The 13,851-nt window shown below is 39.9% G+C and overlaps 1 long non-coding RNA gene across 1 annotated transcript; it reads left to right on the top strand.

The window, feature by feature from the left end:
* The first annotated feature begins 524 nt into the window (after positions 1 to 524).
* LOC142601643 (uncharacterized) lies at positions 525 to 11,904 on the top strand. Its single transcript, XR_012835175.1, has 6 exons — positions 525 to 835; positions 1,525 to 1,630; positions 1,930 to 2,040; positions 2,416 to 2,529; positions 5,332 to 5,413; positions 11,773 to 11,904. It is a non-coding gene; the product is annotated as an uncharacterized LOC142601643 (long non-coding RNA).
* Positions 11,905 to 13,851: the final 1,947 nt, after the last annotated feature.

The raw sequence follows: 13,851 nt of genomic DNA, 5'->3' as shown, positions 1-13,851 counted from the left end.
GTGGTGTTGGGAAGATAACTGAAATACCCAGGAACTGTAGAAAAGGCTTCCAGGACACAATGCTCTCACAGAAGACACTGGATTGAGGGCACCAAGCATAAATAGCACTTTGGTTTGTAATTTTTCCTGGATTATCTGACACCTTAATTTTTTGGTTAGGTCTTTATCCCATGAGAGGAACAAACACACTGCATCTAAAGGGATTCATTATGATCTCCAAGATCTGAGACGCTGAATGTGTTATGCAGGATGATTAACTTAGTGCTTGTCAAAAATGCCATTCATGTTTCTTACTTGCCCTCAAGATTTAGCCTCTGCTGTGGTAGCTAGCAGAAGGACACTAATCTCTGTTCCTGGATGCCTCGACTTTTGCATTTTGCTGCTTTGTATTTAAATAAACTCCAGATAGTTTCCAGTCATACTCAACATATTTCCCCTGTTTTTCCAAAGCAGGTGATCTATCAGTGGTAGCTCTGTCAGTCAGAAATTATTTTAAGTGAATAATTTGTTTAATCTGCAGTGCATCTTTTGTGAAGGTTGGTCGGTCCGTGGAAACTACCGGATCACTCCTGTTTCTTTAGCTGTTCCTAGTGAAGTGGTGCAACGTGTTTCTGAGTCAGCAAAGGGAACTCAGCACACTTCCCAACAGCCAGAGGTGCAGGCTCGGGAAAAAGACAAGCAAACCGCTAGTGAGCTAATAACAGTAAACAGAAAGGAGGAAGATCAGAGTGAAACAGCTTGAAACAAAGGGCCAGGTGGACACCAGAAGGAAATGCTGAGCACTTCCGTGCTTTGGTGATGGGGGAAGACAACTTTAGAGCAAACGCTTGCATGTGTAAGGAATGCATCAGCTAACAAGATTGTGATGATTTTTTCAGAAAGTAGCCGAATTGTGTTGCACAAACTTTTAATTCCTGGTATACTAAAAGTCACAACAGGGATGATGCTTGCCTCAGTCTTATTTCTGGCACTCCATGCTCTTCAGTGAGCTTAATGCTGTCCAAGGGGCTGGGAGTGTGTGGAGGAAACTATTTCCTTCTTCCTAACTGCTTCTCAGAAGTCTGAAGACGGATGCAAAGAGGACTGCTTCTTTGCTCCTCAGAACAGGCAGCCCTAATCCTTCAGCCTTTTCTAATCAGCCGCCTTCCTCAGGCCCCTCATCATCCTTGTTCCTGCTCTCCAGGTTTTTTCTGTTCTGTCCACATCCTCCTGGGATGATGGTGCCCACAGCTGAGCCGCCTGCTTCCCACCGCCCAGCCAAATGCAAGCGTTATGCCATGTGTTTTGCAGATGATACTTCTGTTTATTTTTCCCAGAATGGTTTTCCATTTTTTCCCAGCAGCATGATATTGTTGACTCATATCTGTTATTTAATATATTATAGATCAGTGGTGAAATGGTTGAGGGCTTGGGGTTTGGGGGTTTTTTGCTTTTCTGGTGGCTTTAAGAAAAAGAAAAAAAAAGGTGCTATAGGATCACTGGCAGATTTAGCTTATTTAATTTATTGGTTTTCTTGATGTTAAGGTTGAAAGCCACATTCACAACAGTAGCTGCTGATGTCATGAATGTCACTAAGACTGCAGTGGGCTATCAGAAGGGTGGTACAGCTCCTTCTTTTAATCTGTATCAGGTGAGAGATTTGTGCTTGACTTCAGATTTATCTGTCTGCATGGAATAATTTAAATTGTAATTGTAACTCCACTTTTGGAAGTGGAGTTAAAAATCTAGTCCTGATTTCTGTTTGTTTCAGGGAAGCAAAAAGATTGCAGGCCCTTTGCTGTCTGTGTTGCAGCAGTCTGAACTTCTTTTCAGCCAAAATGTTACCTGTGTGTAAAAGGGTTGTGTTTTTTTTTCCTTCTGTCAACAAATCCACATCGATTGAAGGCCCAGTTTTGTTATACATGCTTAAAACTGTGTTTTACCTTGCAGGTCTACACTGAAGCTATTACGTCATGAGAAATGTCAGAGAGAGAAGAAGTCCTGCAAAGGCATAATCTGTGTGAAGGCTGACATGCTTCAAAAGCATGGACAGGAAAAAAAGTAATTTTTAAAAAAAATTTAACACAATTTGGAAACAGATGAGTACTTAACCTCTTGAGACCAGTATGTTAGTTTAAAGTAGCAAACTTGTATGTTTGTTGCCTGTTTCATGAATACAAACTAAAAATATTTTGACATCACTAGTTAAAGTTTGATAAAGCTAATAAGCTAATTATTATCGTAGAAGCACCCAAGATGCTAGCCATGTTGGCTGCCTTTCAGTACATTTCACTGAATATTGCAGTGCTTTCCAGTCAGACGTTAGAGACCATTTCATGAATGCATATAACAACCTGGCAAAGGTTCCTGCCACTGAATGTGCACTGGCTGTGTAAATCCCAGGGTATTTATTCCTGTCTCTCATTTTCTTCTTAGGAAACCATTTAATACACAGACTGTATCTTCTGCACTCATTCAAGTGGTAAAAGGAAAAAAAGAAAAAAAAAAATCTTCCAATAGCTCATTTTTGGCTCATGTTTTGTGTTTTAAGTAAGTTTGTGGATGTTACAACAGCTGTAGACTCTGCAAAGCAGAATTGTCTCTTGATTTAGTCTGTGACATGATTTTGCTCATTCTTCCACTGCTTCCTGAGCTCAGCATGTCCCAGTGTTGTTTGAGAGCAATACTGAGTCAGCTGGCTGCTTTTCCAGTCAGCATTACTCTCACCGTGCCTTTCCCTACAGACAGTAGCTCCTATGTGATAAGGAGAAGTTTTTGGCTCTGAAAATTCATCGAAAAGCACTATTCCTCTAATACGTATGTTAAACTAATCTCTGATGCATGGCCAATTTGTCTCCTGCGCAACAGTCTTCTCAGTTTGCTGCTTTAATGCAGCAGGATCGGAAATAATCAGACTTTCCAACAATGCCATGTGGCTGAGCACGCAGTACAGAAATCTGAATGATTGAAAATTGTATCATTATCATACAGACAGAGCAACCCATGAGAAAGAGCTTTATATCACAAACATAGTGGTGGAAATCGGAGTCAGTCCTCTTGCTCCCCATCCTGCACTCTGGGCAGTAGGTCAAACAACAGCATGAATGGTTCAAAGCTTCTTTGTTTAGCTTTTGGGTTTTTTGGTTTTCTTTTTTTTTTTTTTCTTCTTTTTTGCTGCTTTTGTAGCTTATCCCTCCCTCTTCTTAACAGCCTCCCAGGGGCTGATGTACTCCTGGTGGAAGTTTCATCCCAAGTCTCTTCTGCTTTTTTTGCCAAATCTAGTTCCAGCTTCAAACTGGTCAGGGGGAGCAGTGGTTGTAGGCAGGCTGAGATGTATGTTAGAAATTGAGAACAGGAGACTCTGATCTCTTACCAGCACCAAGAAAATTCTGTAGGCAGCTTAGCAGTCATCAGATCTAGAGGTTGGATGGGACTGAGTACTGAGTGTTGCGGATTCATGCAGAATTATACTAGAATGGGTATTTCTAACTTAAGGGGAAAAAACCCCTCCCAATAAAGAATAGGGTTGGTTTAGTTCTTAGGACATTTAATGATGTACTGGCACATAGTAACTGCACTATAAATATAGTCTGAAAAAATATGAGCTTAGTTTGGAAGCTGCTCTCAGCTAAATTATGGGGTTTTGATCCTGACCTAAACTGATCCCACATGTTCCTGGATTCTCCCAGTGTTTGAGTGCACAGTAAATCAACCATAGTTTTTGCTTTTTATTGCAAAGAATGAACAGAAGAGATAGGGAATTATATGACTTTGGCATCTGTTTATCACATGGTTTAGGATTGTTTGATATCTTTTTAGCTTCAAGGTTTAAATAAAGTTTAAAACAGGTATACGGGATCAAAACTGGTTAACTGGTATCAGTTTACAGAAAGCAGTCTGAGTGAGGTTCACCCAAGCATTTGTTCCAAAAATATTCGTGCCTCTACGGAGAAGAATGCTAGTACTGATCTTACAAGTATTAGTGTGTTCTGCTCACACATATTTTGCATTATTGACTACGTGAAGAAATAGTACTATAGTAGTCAACAATAAAGAAGAAAAAACTATCAAGCCTCTTCCTTGGTAATAATACCCAGTGCTTTAAAGCAACAGCTGTTGTACCCCTGGATTATGCTGCTTCTGCTTTGAAAAATGTGCATGTTCAATATTTCTTCTCTTCTTCCCTCTTCTTTGCTTCTCCTTGTTGTGACAACTTTAGCGGTGTTATTATAAGCAAGTGTCTGTTTTGCAGCATGGATCTTAGCCCTCCCACCTCAAATTTACAGCTCTTTGTGTTTCTATTCACGGATGCATTTTTGTCATCTGATCCCTGCTCACCTGCCCTCCTGCCTTTTTTAATCTTAAGATATTTTGTACTACTTGTCTTTGTAGCCTGTACCTGGTAATTTCTTTCTATGCTTTGGCTTCTTTTTTGCAAGTTTAGTTTTGGTTTGTTTGGGTTTTTTAACTTGAGACTTGGTACGTATATTCTTTAACGGTAGTATTAAAGTATGGCTAAACTATATTCTTGAACTTAGCTTTCCTAATGGACTGACTTTCCCCTCTGAAACATTAGTCTCGCAGCATGATTTTTGTGAGCTGACTGCCCACACAAGTCTGTTGCCATGTGGGCTGTAGAGTCAGCTTGTCTGAAGTCTTACTCAGTAATTACCAGGTAATAAAACTTAACTGCCCCATAAAACCACATGGAAGAACTATTGCTGGCTTGTCCTACCCAGCTGTCCTCTTCCTGTGTGCTGGATCTTTTGGGCAGGGGAAAGGACTAACCAAGGTCCCATTTGGCTCTCTTCTGTGTTTCTGTGATAACTGGTGACCTGGGTATGGGCTGCTGAAGTCAAGGCTCAGAAGACTTCTGTAACAAACTGGGAGTCTTAAGCAGGGAATCTGAACTAAACAGTTCCTATTTTATTTATTGGGGGAAAAAAAAAATAAATCACTCCAAAGTTAACCCCTAAGACTTTAATGTTTTCTAGGCACCTTGCAAATTTTTCACCTAGTGCTGCTTCAAAGCTAATCTACTGCAGCATTAAATTAGCTGATGTAGAGTGAAGATGTCTAACATGGACACAAACAGAGGGCAACTTTGCAACTCACCTAAATTGGCTATGACTCAAACTGGCAGAACTAGTCTTACTTCTCTAGTCCAGTAGGCGTGCATAATAGCTTTATGGAGAACTGAAAAAGTCAGGTTTCTGCCAACCTAACAGGATTTGTATCACTGTTGTAACTTGTAATTTATGCTACTGTGGTTCTAGTATATTACCTTGTGAGTCTCCTGCCTCATGTTTTACTTCTCAGATAACAGTCCCATTTATTTTTTTCTTTCTCAAGGGTTGCAAGTATATCTGTGCAGAGTTTCTGGGAGAATTGTGAAGGAGTTTGAAAATTATACAGGAGGCTATTAAAATGAAGGGTGAGTAACTTGGGAGGGGAGGCTGCTGAGTTGTAGAGTCAGGCAACCAGAAGGGATCTTAGGATGTCATTTAATCCATGTTCCTGCCCCAAAGCAGAATATTTACACTAATATTCTTAATAGGTGCTTGTCTGAACTGTCCTTAAATATCTCCAGTAATGACAACCCTTCATTAGGCAACTCCTTACTCTTAATGTTAGAAAGTTTTTCCTAATCCTGAGTACAAGTATTCCAAGTTGTCATTTATGTCACGTCTGGGTCCCAGACATAACCTGTTTGCGATAGTGCAAAAAGATTACAGCTTCTTTTCTGCTTGTTGCACTGATTTTCAGGAGTGGAAAAGGAGAGAAGCAACAATGTGAAAGTTAGTCTCAGAACGAAGTAGCTATTTTCAGTGCTTTTTGTCAGATTGATCATTACAGTGCCGGTAATGCTGGCAGACACTTCAGGGTCTCCCTTTGCAAGAGGGATCACAGCTAAGCGTTTCCTGCACTGAAATCAAAATCCTGAGCCTTCTGCAATGGCTGCACATGGCCATTCTGCTTTTAGTTAAAAACCAACGAGCTGTTACGCTGAAATCTAGGCAAGGGAGCTGTGAAGGGAAAACACACGAGAATGCCTTGATTAATAGCATCCCTAAATGACAATGGCTGTTTTATAGTTTTTATAAGGATTGTAGTGTTTCTCATACATAAAAAAGGACAAGATGTGGTTGTAATTAATGGAGAGGCTCTTTGTTAAGGCTGTTAACTGTAGGAAAGAACCCAAGGGTTTCTCAGGCTCCTCAGTTGTAAAACTAACTAAATACATCTAGGGCTGCCTTGTGTCACTCCATGGCATCTTTCAAAGCTGTAATTAGCAGATACCTAATGAGTTGTGGCTACAGCGTGCCGATCAGATGACTCAAATATTTACTTTAGGCCTCTGATTCTCTTTCTCCACACAAGGGAGAATAATTTGGTTTCATACATTTAGAGCCTCATGTTTCTTCGATTGTCTTGCTTCAAAACTTAATTGCTTTCAGTAGTCTGTCAGACCGAGTCCTTTCTAGTGTCTTCAGCAGCAAGGTACATCTAAAATGTTTAGCAGTGACAGTCCTTCCTTCACTAAGCCTTTTTTTTTCTTTTTTGTAAGTTTACCCAAAAGCCATATTTTCACTACTATTGCTGTAGTCTGATGAGTAAAATGCAGTTGACCCTTTGACAGTTATAAAGGAGCAAATGACAGAGTGACACTGTTACCCTCCTTGCATTTTTTTAGCGAGATTGCAGCTGTCCTGTTGCTTTACAGTGGAACTTGTGAGCATAGGATTGCATCTCGTTAATGGTGGGTGGAAACAAATCAAGCCAGGCTATATTTTTAGCTATAAAAGAGATTCAGCAATTTTACCCACAGGGCAGGGTAAGAATATTTTGAAATCCGGATCCCTGACACTTAGCTGGCACAACATACTCTTCTGCCAGAGACTATGAAGTGTGATGCCAGTAATGAGTTAGATGTGATTTAGTCTTGCGAGCTCAGCCCAGTGTACAACACCTCTTTTTCTGCACTGACTTTGCCTTCTTCCTCCCAAACTTTGTATTCATTTACCTGCCTGTGAAGCACAGGGCAGACAAAGAAGTTTTATCATCATGTTGTGACTGTGGGAGATCTTTTCAAAATGACCCACCACAACAGTCAGTGTTAAATTGTCACCATTCCTAAATATCAGAATATGCAGGGCGTGTGGGTAGCACAGCTATTTGCTATTTAGCCTTGGAGAAGTGCAGTATGATCTGAGTGTGCAAAGACTGAAAGTCGTTCCTGAGCCTGTTTGAAAACTTTGAACATCAGTTTTGACAGTAAGTTCATATTGACTGTATTTGAGCTGACCTTGGTTCAGAAATTTCCCAATTGCTCAGCTCCCTGTCCTCAGCTGCTTCCACTGTAAAGAGCAAATATTCAGGTAAGAATTAAATGTTGAACTAGATCAAAGATAAAGATCTTTGTTAGCTATTTTTCCACACAGTCGGTAGTTCTTGAAGACTGTTCAAAGCTGTTCTTTAAGAAATAAATGCATGACTTCAGATGTGAGAACAATGGTACATCTAGACACTTAATTGCAAATAGTGTATTACAAGCAACTTCTACTGCATGTACCTGAAATGAATTTATTCCTGGAATCAGTGCTTTTCTAGACATATGTCTCAGGGGACCTGAACTGAATGTTCAACAGGTTTTGCATAAGGAAGGAAAAAGTGTGGGGGAGGTTAGCATGTGCTGTAACAGTATCTGTTTTATAACAGTCATGGTTGTCACAATAAACATGATTAATTTGTTCTTCATCGCCAGCCACTCTCTTAATTCTGTAGATGGTGGCAGAGATGAATAGGGAGCAAGCTTCATCCTTCTGAAAAGCTGTGAATTTAAACAGTGCCAATCTCATAGTTACAGGCAGTTGACTGAATCACATGTGAGTTGCAATCAGACCAGTAGTCCTTTTCCTAACAGTGATTTTTAATGTGCCAGTCTTATTCTTCCCTCAGCCCAATCATGTTTCTTTCAATGATGAAAACAAGGACTACTTTTTTCCTTTATCAAATTTGCTTTAGTCTGTGGGCACTAATTCATATACGTTATGCAATTTATAGAAGACAGGCATTACTTCAGCTCCAGGTTTCCCCAAAATACATAAGTTAGTACTAATGTCTTTGAGTCTACCTTCTCACTACCATCCAAGCTCCTATAAATCACTTTCACTTTTACTTTTAAATTTGTCTTTATTTTTGATTAAATTACAGAGAAATTATGCCAGTGGGCTCTGCAAGGCATGCATAAAATAAATCAATATGTAAACCATGACTGGTTATTTTCCATAGATTTTTCTCTTCTGTTGCCCCCCTGCTCTCCCTTCTGATGGGCAGTGTTGATTTGCTCGTCAAACTGCTGTTGGTTGTTTTTGCAATCATCTATCTTGTCCGTCAGATGTTGTTTATCTGGAGTGACGTGGTTACCCATTAATTAGCAAAGTGACTTAGATATATAGTAGGTTGGCCTGTTTTTAAAGAGGCCTGGGCATTGCTGGGTTAAGTTGCATTCCTGTCTCTGCTCTTTGGATATCTGTTGGGTAGCAATTGTAAATTTTGGGATGTATCTTACAAGTGATCATGAAATGTGTTTGCTGATTTACACAGATGGTCAAAATCAGCAGGGAAGGTTTTGAAACACAGTGGTTATCCCTTCTTCTAAAAAGATATTTTATAATGGTAATTTGAAAACTCTGCAAACTGTATGTTGAGTTACGTGGCTGTGATTAGCAGAGTTATGAATGGCATGGTCAATTTATCTAAACTGAGAGAAAAAAGGATTAATGCCAGTGCTTGAGAATTGACATGTATGAGGGTTTGGCCTATCCACCTCCAAGTATAGAAAAAGCTGTATTGCCTGCCTCAGTGAACAGGGTTTGCTGCTGCTTAAGGTAAGTGAGGCTTCAGTGCAGTATCTGGAGTGTGTATAGATGCTTACTTAAAATAGACGTGGTGATGTAAAGTATTAAATACGCACCTTCTCTGGCATTTCAAATCCCGTTTGGATGTGAAATTGAAATTGTCATTTGTCATAACCCAAAATGAGATATAACTCACAGACAATGAAAAGTACATTAAAGAAAAGGATACGTGATTTGTATCTTGTTTACTTGTACTTCACAAGTAAAACCCACGGTTACATAAATGCACAAGGGATAATACAAATGCATCTGGTGGCAAACACCACTGCAGCCAAACGCGTAGTCTCCAGCGTACCCTCCTGGTTCTGGATCTTCTATCATTGATATACTAGAAGTATCCATTCTAGTATGGGAAGATGACAATGATTTGCCACATAGTCTAAAGTTTTGGTTATGTGAGGATTTTTTGGGTTTTATTAACCTTACACAAAGCTTTATAACTAACTCACGTGACTGGTGGGAACGCCAGTTTCCATGAATCATAAAGTAACTAATTAATTTTTGCTAGTAAGACAGCCTGCCTTGGCTGTCAGTCAGGCAGATCTTATTGTTCTATTGGTCATTCTCGGACAATTTTTAATGGACTGAATTAGAGGAAAATGCAACAATCTTCTTGCTTTAAAGAGGTTTGTAATTCTCACTATGAAAGTTTCTCAAAAATTATCTGTTTAGTATCTGTTTAAAATTAATGAGAAAATCCAGAACTAAAACAGGTAATGAGAGTCGATTAATTACTTCAAGCTATAGGGAAAGTAATTCCCAACAGACTAATTTAGGCTATCAGCCCACGGTCTGTGGCTGAGAGACTGAACTGAATAGTGTTATCTGCAACTGGGAACACACCAGTATAAACTGCCTCAGCATCCCTACTCCACCAGAGCTCACAACTTTCAAAGTACAGGGTATGGTCAGGCAAGGGCTGGAAATAGCCTCAGAGATGCATGGCATGACCAGACACTTTGCATTAAAGCCTTCTACCTCTTGGTGACGTCCTTGGGCAAAAATAGTTGTAATATTCCATCCTTTTCTTCCAAAGAGTTGACTCATGTCTGGGATCCTGCAGCTTTTCCTAAAAGGGAGATACCGATACCCCTGCTGTTGTAGAACCACCGAATTCAATGGTTTTCCTTTCTTCAGACCAACATTTTTTAACTGAATGAGTAAACTGGCAGATATTCTGTCAGTTTTCTGTCTTGAAATTCCAAGCCATTAAAAAAGAGCAAAGCTTGTGTCTGAACTGCAGGGTGGACATGGATAAATGACACAATTGTGTTTGCAGATGAACAGATGAGTTTACCTTTAGGTCTTTTCAGCTTGCTAATGTCAAATTAGTATACAAAAAAAACCCCAAAGTGCGTTATAATTAGCTGCTGAACTGCTAGTGAAACATAGTTGAAGGCTGTTTAACTTTTAGTTGTGAGGGTTTGGATATTTGCACTGAGTGAGAGCAATGGGCTGCTTCTCACCTAGCACGCCAGCCCTCTGTGGTCCGCCTCCCAATCTGCTGGCCAGTCTCCCCTTCACAAACTTGGAAATGGCTCGGCAGTTCAACCAAATTTGAGATAGGATTTAATCACCTTAATTGCCTGTGAGGTCTGTGAGCACTGGGAGCTGGACAGCAGGAAAAGATTCGTGTTGGTGCCCACACTGACAGAAGCACTGTCAGAAACCATCAGTTACCTCGTGGGTTTGACAGGAGCTGCTGGGCCAACCCACGTCTCCAGCTCCAGACTAACCACTGCTGGTATCCGCAACTTGGGCTGGTGTAGGGGAAGAGCAGATGACCGGGCTTACTGCACTGGAAGGAGGTTTAGGGGACAAAGGGCAGAAATAGATGGGAAATCAAATTCTGCTAATTTTGCTGCTCATGGAATAAACGTTTATTATGGGAATGGCAGAGCAGCCCCACAGGTTGCTTTCTGTCAGGGTGAGATCCCTCTCAGCAATCTAGTTTTCAAATTAGGTATTAGTTTGGCATGTGTGCCTTTTCTAGTTCTTTACTGCAGAAGACTATTTATAAATAATGATCAGGGATTCTAAGAGTTTCTTTCATTTTAAAGACCTTTATTGTGTGTGTGTACATATATATATAAAATCAGTGGAGCGAGGGCATAACCAGTACTTGTGTACAGCTTGTGGGAATCAAAACGTGACCGGTATTTTACACTGTATGTTCTAATGTCCTTATAAATTGTCTTCAGTTGACTTTGAAGATGGTCAGAGGCTAAAATGCCTACTAACTGTTTTGTGAACAATATTCCAAGATACAACACAATAGCTTAATTTCATAACTTGTGGCATGTCTTTGCAGAGTGGACATAATTTTAAAAAATAACATGTTGGCACTGATCAGCTCTTTTGAAATCTAGTAGATGCTTTTCATTGTTTTTCAGTAACCTTTGAATTTGCCCCATGAATAATAGGTGGAGGCTATTCACTCTGCAACTAATGTTTTGGTGGTCTAGAGCAGAGTATCATGTGCTGATGTGGAAATGAGATACTGTAAGACACAGAAGCCTCGGATGATGAGTGAATTTCAGCTTTCAGCCTGGTTGGGTTTTTTGTTTATTTGTTCAGAGGAGGGGGGAAAACTGAAAAAATTATGCATTACAACAGTGAACAGTTGGCTGCAGCTCTCATCAAGAGACAAAAAGTCATGCCTAATGACTAAAACAGACAGCAGGTTGCAAATTTGGACTTCATGATGCATTCCAGTCAGTAACATGAAAGACAGGAAATATCTTACATGTGCTGCCTTTGGGGAACAAGACAAGATACGGAGGTCAAGCATGGCTCTACTACGTTTGCTGATAAATCTTTTCAATAGTCGGCTTTTTTATTTTCCTTTTTTATTTTTTTTCTCCCTGAGCAGTGTGGTATTGCCTGCAAAGCAGTGGGAAGATCAAACAGCCTTTCAGCCAGATGCTCAACATTGGTCACTGCCTTGGAGAACGATGAACCCATCAGCGCAGCTGAACGCTGCTGTACATCACCCTGCACATGCAGAGGTAAGCTGCGAATGACCTTGAGCGCTGTACCAACAGCATTTGGCCAAGATCAGTAATAATGTCAATCTGTTACCTCCCGACGCAATCCAACAAGCAGCTGGAGACAGGTACGGACACTGTAGCAGCTTTTAGCTGCTGGCGTTTGAAAGCACATCTAAATTGAATCTAGTGAAATCACTGCACGTTAGAAAACCCTACTGTTGTTAGGATTGACAGAGCCCTGCGTCTGTATTCCTTTATGCTCTTTTGTAAAAATAAGATAGCAAACTTAAGAGGCTGTCATTCTTTCTGGTATCGAAATTTGGGCAAGTCACTAGAAAAGTGGTGATTTTGGTGTGGTAATGAACACAGTAAAATTGTGGGTTTTTTCTTTATAAATCCTGAAAAGCTGTAAAAAATGGCAATTTTACAGTTGCTATCCAAACACATCACAATATAGCAAATTACATTATGTGGTTCCTGATGTTTTGGCTGTTATCATCATTACTAGAATGACAAGTTAACATTGGCTGCTTCGCAGGATCAGGATCCTCGTTCCAAACAGTTGTCATTTAAAAAAGTTGTCATTTAAGTTGTCATTTAAAAACCTTAAAGATTCTATGATGCTATGATATTTCTCCAGTAATCATAAATCTTCACAAGGTTTGGGGGGGGGGTGGGGGATTAGGTACAAGCATGTGGTTTAAGCAGTTTGTGTCGGAACCAAGGTATTTATGAATGGAAATGACATCATTGTGTCTGTGGTGCAGCCAAGGTGTGTCCGTACCACCGTGGCTCAACTGCAGTCCTCAGTGGTAGAAAACATTGAAGAGCCTTTGCTGCCTGCCATGACATGGTTTTGGGCTTTCATTTGCACGTTAACAGTTTAGATTAATGGTTTTGACTGACTGTAAATGAGAAATTTAGGAATTTTAGCTCTTCAGTGAATAATTTTCTTTTAATTCACATTAAAGATATTTTCATCTGTCCTGTAAAGGAATCTTGTTAAGAGTTCTGATTCTAGACCGTGCTAGGAATGCAGATACGAGTGGGAAAAATAATAACCAGAATATACACAAAATGGTTGGTTCAAAATGTGTGCTAGAAAAAGAGGAAGAGGGCAAAAAGAGAGTGCTATTCTCTTTTCTCAATTTCCTTAGAAGCTAAAGAAAACTATTTATTTTAAAATGTGGAAGCCTTTTCCCTGAGTCCTCTTTGAATATTATAATAATCTATGCAGTTTAGAAATACTAGGGCCAGAGTAAAGACAGAACTTTTCCTATGGATACATAGAGTTTCAGCCAGCTGGGGCTGGAGATTTACCTAAGTAGTCAGTTACATGCTGAATTGATGTTCATTCCTGTTTCAGCTGAAGTCAGTAACAAAATTCGGAGTAATTTCAACAATCCCTGGTTTAGAGTGCAATAAAATCTACTGGAAGCCGAGAGAATCAGCAAAAAATACTTTCAGAAGTCTGCATTTCCTTTGCACAATGAATTGTCAGAACATCATGTTGCCCAACAAGGTACAAATATTAGGTTGTTAGTTTCCCAGCTGCAAGTTAGTGGTGTGGGGAATGACGTGCATCCACAAAGCTGCTTGTGCGTATCCATATTTCTAGACTTTAAAGAGCTAGTGACAAGGTAATTGTTTGATAGATGCAATATGTTATGGGATCACTATCCAAATAACACGAACATCAATATTTGGTCATATTGTCAGCATCTGAGCAATTTGCCCTCAAATTGTGTCTGAAAGCAACAAAACCACATTTTCTCAGAAAAAGTTGCATTTGCATGTTCAGTGGAGAAAAATCTCTGCTGGTGATAACACGTTGTGGTCTAATGTCTCAAAATTGGTGAGTAACTTCTGCCAGACAAATACGCACTGAATATATTCTGTGAAAACTAAGCATGCTCTTGGCTGGTAAAGCACAACCCTACTCAAACACGCTTATTCTCCAA

The sequence above is a fragment of the Balearica regulorum genome, chromosome 4 (genome assembly GCF_011004875.1).
Source record: "Balearica regulorum gibbericeps isolate bBalReg1 chromosome 4, bBalReg1.pri, whole genome shotgun sequence".
Classification (NCBI taxonomy): Eukaryota; Metazoa; Chordata; class Aves; order Gruiformes; family Gruidae; genus Balearica; species Balearica regulorum.
The sequence above is the reverse complement of the archived record's forward strand: the minus strand, read 5'-3'. Positions and strand labels throughout refer to the sequence as shown.